The sequence below is a fragment of the Petromyzon marinus genome, chromosome 79, assembly GCF_048934315.1.
Source record: "Petromyzon marinus isolate PM22_M1 ecotype Great Lakes invasive population chromosome 79, UKy_Petmar_22M1.pri1.0, whole genome shotgun sequence".
Classification (NCBI taxonomy): domain Eukaryota; kingdom Metazoa; phylum Chordata; class Hyperoartia; order Petromyzontiformes; family Petromyzontidae; genus Petromyzon; species Petromyzon marinus.
The window spans coordinates 15,737,935-15,750,576 of NC_133745.1; positions in this window are offsets into that span (position 1 = coordinate 15,737,935).

The following is a 12,642-nucleotide window of genomic DNA, read 5'->3' on the forward strand; positions in this document are numbered from 1 at the left end:
CTCTACAACATCCACGCTCACCCCTACACCATCCACGCTCACCACTACAACATCCACGCTTTCCCCTATACCATCCACACTCACATCTACACCGTCCATGCTCACTCATACAACATCCACTCTCACCCCTACACCATCCACGCTCACCTTTACAACATCCACTCTCACCCCTACACCATCCACGCTCACCCCTATACCATCCACGCTCACCCCTACACCATCCACGCTCACCTCTCCAACATCCATACTCACCCCGACACCATCCACTCTCACCCCGACACCATCCACTCTCACCCCCCACACCATCCACGCCCACCCCAACCCCATCCACTCTCACCCCTACAACATCCACGCTCACCTTTACAACCTCCACGCTCACCCCCTACACCATGTACGCTCACCCCTACACCATCCACGCTCACCCCTACACCATCCACGCTCACTCCTACACCATCCAAGCTCACCCCTACACCATCCACGCTCACCCCTACAATAGCCACGCTCACCCCTACACCATCCACGCTCACGCCTACAACATTCACGCTCACTCCTGCAATATCCACGCTCACCCCTGCAACATCCACGCTCACCCCCTACACCATCTACGCTCACTCCTACATCATCAATGCTCACCTTTACAACGTCCACACTCACCCCTACACCATCCACGCTCACCCCTACACCATCCACGTTTACTCCTACAACACCCATGTTCACTCCTGCAACATCCACGCTCACCCCTACACCATCCACGCTCACCCCTACACCATCCACACTCGCTCCTTAAACATCCACGCTCTCTCATACAAAATCCACGCTCACTCCTGCAACATCCACGCTCACACCTACGCCATCCACGCTCACCCCTACAATAGCCACGCTCACCCCTACACCATCCACGCTTTCCCCTATACCATCCACACTCACATCTACACCGTCCATGCTCACTCATACAACATCCACTCTCACCCCTACACCATCCACGCTCACCTCTCCAACATCCATACTCACCCCGACAACATCCACGCCCACTCCAACCCCATCCACTCTCACCCCTACAACATCCTTGCTCACTCCTACACCATCCACGCTCACCTTTACAACCTCCACGCTCACATTTACAACCTCCACGCTCACCCCCTACACCATCTACGCTCACTCCTACATCATCCATGCTCACCTTTACAACGTCCACGCTCACCCCTACACCATCCACGTTTACGCATACAACACCCACGCTCACTCCTGCAACATCCACGCTCACCCCTTCACCATCCACACTCACCCCTACAACATCCACGCTCTCTCATACAAAATCCATGCTCACTCCTGCAACATCCACGCTCACCCCTGCACCATCCACGCTCACCCCTGCACCATCCACGCTCACCCCTACAACATCCACGCTCACCCCTACAACATCCACCCTCACCCCAACACCATCCACGCTCACCGCTACAACATCCACCCTCACCCCTACAACATCCCCGCTCACCCCTACAACATCTACGTTCACCCCTACAACGTCCACGCTCACCCCTACACCGTCCACGCTCACCTTTACAATGTCCACGCTCACTCCTACACCATCCACGCTCACCCCTACACCATCCACGCTCACCCCTCCACCACCCACGCTCACCCCTACACCATCCACGCTCACTCCTACACCATCCACGCTCACCCCTACACCTTCCACGCTCACCCCTACCACATCCACGCTCACCCCCACCAAATCCACTCTCACCCCTACACCATCCACGCTCACCACTACACCATCCATGCTTTCCCCTATACCATCCACACTCACCTCTACACCTTCCATGCTCACTCATACAACATCCACTCTCACCCCTACACCATCCACGCTCACCTTTACAACATCCACTCTCACCCCTACAACATTCACGCTCACTCCTGCAACATCCACGCTCACCCCTGTAACATCAATGCTCACCACGCCAACATCCATACTCACCCCAACACCATCCACGCCCACCCCAACCCCATTCACTCTCACCCCTACAACATCCACGCTCACTCATACACCATCCATGCTGACCTTTACAACTTCCACGCTCACCCCCTACACCATCTACACTCACTCCTACATCATCCATGCTCACCTTTACAACGTCCACTCTCACCCCTACACCATCCACGCTCACCCCTACACCATCCACGTTTTCTCCTACAACACCCACGCTCACTCCTGCAACATCCACGCTCACCCCTACACCATCCACACTCACCCCTACACCATCCACGCTCACCCCTACACCATCCACGTTTACTCCTACAACACCCATGTTCACTCCTGCAACATCCACGCTCACCCCTACACCATCCACGCTCACCCCTACACCATCCACACTCGCTCCTTAAACATCCACGCTCTCTCATACAAAATCCACGCTCACTCCTGCAACATCCACGCTCACACCTACGCCATCCACGCTCACCCCTACAATAGCCACGCTCACCCCTACACCATCCACGCTTTCCCCTATACCATCCACACTCACATCTACACCGTCCATGCTCACTCATACAACATCCACTCTCACCCCTACACCATCCACGCTCACCTCTCCAACATCCATACTCACCCCGACAACATCCACGCCCACTCCAACCCCATCCACTCTCACCCCTACAACATCCACGCTCACTCCTACACCATCCACGCTCACCTTTACAACCTCCACGCTCACATTTACAACCTCCACGCTCACCCCCTACACCATCTACGCTCACTCCTACATCATCCATGCTCACCTTTACAACGTCCACGCTCACCCCTACACCATCCACGTTTACGCATACAACACCCACGCTCACTCCTGCAACATCCACGCTCACCCCTTCACCATCCACACTCACCCCTACAACATCCACGCTCTCTCATACAAAATCCATGCTCACTCCTGCAACATCCACGCTCACCCCTGCACCATCCACGCTCACCCCTGCACCATCCACGCTCACCCCTACAACATCCACGCTCACCCCTACAACATCCACCCTCACCCCAACACCATCCACGCTCACCGCTACAACATCCACCCTCACCCCTACAACATCCCCGCTCACCCCTACAACATCTACGTTCACCCCTACAACGTCCACGCTCACTCCTACACCATCCACGCTCACCCCTACACCATCCACGCTCACCCCTCCACCACCCACGCTCACCCCTACACCATCCACGCTCACTCCTACACCATCCACGCTCACCCCTACACCTTCCACGCTCACCCCTACCACATCCACGCTCACCCCCACCAAATCCACTCTCACCCCTACACCATCCACGCTCACCACTACACCATCCATGCTTTCCCCTATACCATCCACACTCACCTCTACACCTTCCATGCTCACTCATACAACATCCACTCTCACCCCTACACCATCCACGCTCACCTTTACAACATCCACTCTCACCCCTACAACATTCACGCTCACTCCTGCAACATCCACGCTCACCCCTGTAACATCAATGCTCACCACGCCAACATCCATACTCACCCCAACACCATCCACGCCCACCCCAACCCCATTCACTCTCACCCCTACAACATCCACGCTCACTCATACACCATCCATGCTGACCTTTACAACCTCCACGCTCACCCCCTACACCATCTACACTCACTCCTACATCATCCATGCTCACCTTTACAACGTCCACGCTCACCCCTACACCATCCACGCTCACCCCTACACCATCCACGTTTTCTCTTACAACACCCACGCTCACTCCTGCAACATCCACGCTCACCCCTACACCATCCACACTCACCCCTACACCATCCACGCTCACCCCTACACCGTCCATGTTTACTCCTACAACACCCATGTTCACTCCTGCAACATCCACGCTCACCCCTACACCATCCACGCTCACCCCTACACCATCCACACTCGCTCCTTAAACATCCACGCTCTCTCATACAAAATCCACGCTCACTCCTGCAACATCCACGCTCACACCTACGCCATCCACGCTCACCCCTACAATAGCCACGCTCACCCCTACACCATCCACGCTTTCCCCTATACCATCCACACTCACATCTACACCGTCCATGCTCACTCATACAACATCCACTCTCACCCCTACACCATCCACGCTCACCTCTCCAACATCCATACTCACCCCGACAACATCCACGCCCACTCCAACCCCATCCACTCTCACCCCTACAACATCCACGCTCACTCCTACACCATCCACGCTCACCTTTACAACCTCCACGCTCACATTTACAACCTCCACGCTCACCCCCTACACCATCTACGCTCACTCCTACATCATCCATGCTCACCTTTACAACGTCCACGCTCACCCCTACACCATCCACGTTTACGCATACAACACCCACGCTCACTCCTGCAACATCCACGCTCACCCCTTCACCATCCACACTCACCCCTACAACATCCACGCTCTCTCATACAAAATCCATGCTCACTCCTGCAACATCCACGCTCACCCCTGCACCATCCACGCTCACCCCTGCACCATCCACGCTCACCCCTACAACATCCACGCTCACCCCTACAACATCCACCCTCACCCCAACACCATCCACGCTCACCGCTACAACATCCACCCTCACCCCTACAACATCCCCGCTCACCCCTACAACATCTACGTTCACCCCTACAACGTCCACGCTCACTCCTACACCATCCACGCTCACCTCTACACCATCCACGCTCACCCCTCCACCACCCACGCTCACCCCTACACCATCCACGCTCACTCCTACACCATCCACGCTCACCCCTACACCTTCCACGCTCACCCCTACCACATCCACGCTCACCCCCACCAAATCCACTCTCACCCCTACACCATCCACGCTCACCACTACACCATCCATGCTTTCCCCTATACCATCCACACTCACCTCTACACCTTCCATGCTCACTCATACAACATCCACTCTCACCCCTACACCATCCACGCTCACCTTTACAACATCCACTCTCACCCCTACAACATTCACGCTCACTCCTGCAACATCCACGCTCACCCCTGTAACATCAATGCTCACCACGCCAACATCCATACTCACCCCAACACCATCCACGCCCACCCCAACCCCATTCACTCTCACCCCTACAACATCCACGCTCACTCATACACCATCCATGCTCACCTTTACAACCTCCACGCTCACCCCCTACACCATCTACACTCACTCCTACATCATCCATGCTCACCTTTACAACGTCCACGCTCACCCCTACACCATCCACGCTCACCCCTACACCATCCACGTTTTCTCTTACAACACCCACGCTCACTCCTGCAACATCCACGCTCACCCCTACACCATCCACACTCACCCCTACACCATCCACGCTCACCCCTACACCATCCATGTTTACTCCTACAACACCCATGTTCACTCCTGCAACATCCACGCTCACCCCTACACCATCCACGCTCACCCCTACACCATCCACACTCGCTCCTTAAACATCCACGCTCTCTCATACAAAATCCACGCTCACTCCTGCAACATCCACGCTCACACCTACGCCATCCACGCTCACCCCTACAATAGCCACGCTCACCCCTACACCATCCACGCTTTCCCCTATACCATCCACACTCACATCTACACCGTCCATGCTCACTCATACAACATCCACTCTCACCCCTACACCATCCACGCTCACCTCTCCAACATCCATACTCACCCCGACAACATCCACGCCCACTCCAACCCCATCCACTCTCACCCCTACAACATCCACGCTCACTCCTACACCATCCACGCTCACCTTTACAACCTCCACGCTCACATTTACAACCTCCACGCTCACCCCCTACACCATCTACGCTCACTCCTACATCATCCATGCTCACCTTTACAACGTCCACGCTCACCCCTACACCATCCACGTTTACGCATACAACACCCACGCTCACTCCTGCAACATCCACGCTCACCCCTTCACCATCCACACTCACCCCTACAACATCCACGCTCTCTCATACAAAATCCATGCTCACTCCTGCAACATCCACGCTCACCCCTGCACCATCCACGCTCACCCCTGCACCATCCACGCTCACCCCTACAACATCCACGCTCACCCCTACAACATCCACCCTCACCCCAACACCATCCACGCTCACCGCTACAACATCCACCCTCACCCCCACAACATCCCCGCTCACCCCTACAACATCTACGTTCACCCCTACTACGTCCACGCTCACCCCTACACCGTCCACGCTCACCTTTACAATGTCCACGCTCACTCCTACACCATCCACGCTCACCCCTACACCATCCATGCTCACCCCTCCACCACCCACGCTCACCCCTACACCATCCACGCTCACTCCTACACCATCCACGCTCACCCCTACACCTTCCACGCTCACCCCTACCACATCCACGCTCACCCCCACCAAATCCACTCTCACCCCTACACCATCCACGCTCACCACTACACCATCCATGCTTTCCCCTATACCATCCACACTCACCTCTACACCTTCCATGCTCACTCATACAACATCCACTCTCACCCCTACACCATCCACGCTCACCTTTACAACATCCACTCTCACCCCTACAACATTCACGCTCACTCCTGCAACATCCACGCTCACCCCTGCAACATCAATGCTCACCTCGCCAACATCCATACTCACCCCAACACCATCCACGCCCACCCCAACCCCATTCACTCTCACCCCTACAACATCCACGCTCACTCCTACACCATCCATGCTCACCTTTACAACCTCCACGCTCACCCCCTACACCATCTACACTCACTCCTACATCATCCATGCTCACGTTTACAACGTCCACGCTCACCCCTACACCATCCACGCTCACCCCTACACCATCCACGTTTACTCCTACAACACCCACGCTCACTCCTGCAACATCCACGCTCACCCCTACACCATCAACGCTCACCCCTACACCATCCACGCTCACCTCTACAACATCCACGCTCACCCCTACACCATCCACGCTCACCACTAGACCATCCACGCTCGCCACTAGACCATCCACGCTTTCCCGGCCTATACCATCCACACTCACATCTACACCGTCCATGCTCACTCATACAACATCCACTCTCACCCCTACAACATCCACGCTCACCCCTACACCATCCACGCTCATTCCTACACCAGCCACGCTCACTCCTACACCAGCCACGCTCACACCTTCACCATCCAAGCCCACCCCTACACCATCCACGTTCACCCCTACAATAGCCACGCTCACCCCTACACCATCCACGCTCACCTCTACAACATCCACACTCACCTCTACACCATCCACCCTCACCCCGTCAACATCCACGCTCACCCCTACAACATCCACCCTCACCCCAACGCCATCCACTCTCACCGCTACAACATCCACCCTCACTCCTACACCATCTACGCTCACTTCTACAACATCCACGCTCACCCCTACACCATCCACCCTCACCTTTACAACATCCACTCTCACCCCTACACCATCCACGCCCACCCCTACAACATCCACTCTCACTCCTACAACATCCACGCTCACCCCTACACCATCCACGCTCACTCCTACAACATCCACGCTCACTCCTGCAACATCCACGCTCACCCCTACACCATCCACGCTCACCCCTACACCATCCACGCTCACCTCTCCTACATCCATACTCACCCCGACACCATCCACTCTCACCCCGACACCATCCACTCTCACCCCCCACACCATCCACGCCCACCCCATCCCCATCCACTCTCACCCCTACAACATCCACGCTCACTCCTACACCATCCACGCTCACCTTTACAACCTCCACGCTCACCTTTACAACCTCCACGCTCACCCCCTACACCATCTACACTCACCCCTACACCATCCACGCTCACCCCTACACCATCCACGCTCACTCCTACACCATCCAAGCTCACCCTTACACCATCCACGCTCACCCCTAAAATAGCCACGCTCACCCCTACACCATCCACGCTCACGCCTACAACATTCACGCTCACTCCTGCAATATCCACGCTCACCCCTGCAACATCCACACTCACCCCCTACACCATCTACGCTCACTCCTACATCATCAATGCTCACCTTTGCAACGTCCACGCTCACCCCTACACCATCCACGCTCACCCCTACCCCATCCACGTTTACTCCTACAACACCCACGTTCACTCCTGCAACATCCACGCTCACCCCTACACCATCCACTCTCACCCCTACACCATACTCGCTCCTTAAACATCCACGCTCTCTCATACAAAATCCACGCTCACTCCTGCAACATCCACGCTCACACCTACGCCATCCACGCTCACCCCTACAATAGCCACGCTCACCCCTACACCATCCACGCTCACCTCTACAACATCCACGCTCACCCCTACACCATCCACGCTCACCACTACACCATCCACGCTTTCCCCTATACCATCCACACTCACATCTACACCGTCCATGCTCACTCATACAACATCCACTCTCACCCCTACACCATCCACGCTCACCTCTCCAACATCCATACTCACCCTGACAACATCCACGCCCACTCCAACCCCATCCACTCTCACCCCTACAACATCCACGCTCACTCCTACACCATCCACGCTCACCTTTACAACCTCCACGCTCACATTTACAACCTCCACGCTCACCCCCTACACCATCTACGCTCACTCCTACATCATCCATGCTCACCTTTACAACGTCCACGCTGACCCCTACACCATTCACGCTCAGCCCTACACCATCCACGTTTACGCCTACAACACCCACGCTCACTCCGGCAACATCCACGCTCACCCCTTCACCATCCACACTCACCCCTACAACATCCACGCTCTCTCATACAAAATCCATGCTAACTCCTGCAACATCCACGCTCACCCTTACACCATCCACGCTCACCCCTACAACATCCACGCTCACCCCTACAACATCCACCCTCACCCCAACACCATCCACGCTCACCGCTACAACATCCACCCTCACCCCTACAACATCCCCGCTCACCCCTACAACGTCTACGTTCACCCCTACAACGTCCACGCTCACCCCTACACCGTCCACGCTCACCTTTACAATGTCCACGCTCACTCCTACACCATCCACGCTCACCCCTACACCATCCACGCTCACCCCTACACCACCCACGCTCACCCCTACACCATCCACGCTCACTCCTACACCATCCACGCTCACCCCTACACCTTCCACGCTCACCCCTACCACATCCACGCTCACCCCCACCAAATCCACTCTCACCCCTACACCATCCACGCTCACCACTACACCATCCATGCTTTCCCCTATACCATCCACACTCACCTCTACACCTTCCATGCTCACTCATACAACATCCACTCTCACCCCTACACCATCCACGCTCACCTTTACAACATCCACTCTCACCCCTACAACATTCACGCTCACTCCTGCAACATCCACGCTCACCCCTGCAACATCAATGCTCACCTCGCCAACATCCATACTCACCCCAACACCTTCCACGCCCACCCCAACCCCATTCACTCTCACCCCTACAACATCCACGCTCACTCCTACACCATCCATGCTCACCTTTACAACCTCCACGCTCACCCCCTACACCATCTACACTCACTCCTACATCATCCATGCTCACCTTTACAACGTCCACGCTCACCCCTACACCATCCACGCTCACCCCTACACCATCCACGTTTACTCCTACAACACCCACGCTCACTCCTGCAACATCCACGCTCACCCCTACACCATCCACGCTCACCCCTACAATAGCCACGCTCACCCCTACAACATCCACGCTCACCCCTACACCATCCACACTCACCACTACACCATCCACGCTTTCCCCTATACCATCTACACTCACATCTACAACGTCCATGCTCACTCATACAACATCCACGCTCACCCCTACACCATCCACGCTCACCTCTACAACATCCACGCTCACCCCTACACCATCCACGCTCACCACTAGACCATCCACGCTCGCCACTAGACCATCCACGCTTTCCCCTATACCATCCACACTCACATCTACACCGTCCATGCTCACTCATACAACATCCACTCTCACCCCAACAACATCCACGCTCACCCCTACACCATCAACGCTCACTCCTACACCATCCACGTTTACTCATACAGCACCCACGTTCACTCCTGCAACATCCACGCTCACCCCTACACCATCCACGCTCACCCCTACAATAGCCACGCTCACCCCTACACCATCCACGCTCACCTCTACAACATCCACACTCACCTCTACACCATCCACCCTCACCCCGACAACATCCACGCTCACCCCTACATCATCCACCCTCACCCCAACACCATCCAAGCTCACCGCTACAACATCCACCCTCACTCCTACACCATCTATGCTCACTTCTACAACATCCACGCTCACCCCTACACCATCCACCCTCACCTTTACAACATCCACTCTCACCCCTACACCATCCACGCCCACCCCTACAACATCCACGCTCACTTCTACAACATCCACGCTCACCCCTACACCATCCACGCTCACCTCTCCAACATCCATACTCACCCCGACACCATCCACTCTCACCCCAACACCATCCACGCCCACCCCAACCCCATCCACTCTAACCCCTACAACATCCACGCTCACTCCTACACCATCCATGCTCACCTTTACAACGTCCATGCTCACCCCTACACCATCCACGCTCACCCCTACACCATCCACGTTTACTCCTACAACACCCACGCTCACTCCTGCAACATCCACGCTCACCTCGCCAACATCCACACTCACCCCAACACCATCCACGCTCACCCCAACCGCATTCACTCTCACCCCTACAACCCCCACGCTCACCCCCTACACCATCTACGCCCACTCCTACATCATCCATGCTCACCTTTACAACATCCACGCTCACTCCTACACCATCCAAGCTCACCCCTACACCATCCACGCTCACCCCTACAATAGCCACGCTCACCCCTACACCATCCACGCTCACCCCTACAACATTCACGCTCACTCCTGCAATATCCACGCTCACCCCTGCAACATCCACGCTCACCCCCTAACCATCTACGCTCACTCCTACATCATCCATGCTCACCTTTACAACGTCCACGCTCACCCCTACACCATCCACACTCACCCCTACACCATCCACGTTTACTCCTACAACACCCACGCTCACTCCTGCAACATCCACGCTCTCTCATACAAAATCCACGCTCACTCCTGCAACATCCACGCTCACCCTTACACCATCCACGCTCACCCCTACAATAGCCACGCTCACCCTTACACCATCCACGCTCGCCTCTACAACATCCACGCTCACCCCTACACCATCCACGCTCACCACTGCAACATCCACGCTTTCCCCTATACCATCCACACTCACATCTACACCGTCCATGCTCACTCATACAACATCCACTCTCACCCCTACACCATCCACGCTCACCTTTACAACATCCACTCTCACCCCTACACCATCCACGCTCACCCCTATACCATCCACGCTCACCCCTACACCATCCACGCTCACCTCTCCAACATCCATACTCACCCCGACACCATCCACTCTCACCCCGACACCATCCACTCTCACCCCCCACACCATCCACGCCCACCCCAACCCCATCCACTCTCACCCCTACAACATCCAAGCTCACCTTTACAACCTCCACGCTCACCCCCTACACCATCTACGCTCACCCCTACACCATCCACGCTCACCCCTACACCATCCACGCTCACTCCTACACCATCCAAGCTCACCCCTACACCATCCACGCTCACCCCTACAATAGCCACGCTCACCCCTACACCATCCACGCTCACGCCTACAACATTCACGCTCACTCCTGCAATATCCACGCTCACCCCTGCAACATCCACGCTCACCCCCTACACCATCTACGCTCACTCCTACATCATCAATGCTCACCTTTACAACGTCCACACTCACCCCTACACCATCCACGCTCACCCCTACACCATCCACGTTTACTCCTACAACACCCATGTTCACTCCTGCAACATCCACGCTCACCCCTACACCATCCACGCTCACCCCTACACCATCCACGCTCACCCCTACAATAGCCACGTTCACCCCTACACCATCCACGCTTTCCCCTATACCATCCACACTCACATCTACACCGTCCATGCTCACTCATACAACATCCACTCTCACCCCTTCACCATCCACGCTCACCTCTCCAACATCCATACTCACCCCGACAACATCCACGCCCACTCCAACCCCATCCACTCTCACCCCTACAACATCCACGCTCACTCCTACACCATCCACGCTCACCTTTACAACCTCCACGCTCACATTTACAACCTCCACGCTCACCCCCTACACCATCTACGCTCACTCCTACATCATCCATGCTCACCTTTACAACGTCCACGCTCACCCTTACACCATCCACGTTTACGCATACAACACCCACGCTCACTCCTGCAACATCCACGCTCACCCCTTCACCATCCACACTCACCCCTACAACATCCACGCTCTCTCATACAAAATCCATGCTCATTCCTGCAACATCCACGCTCTCTCATACAAAATCCATGCTCATT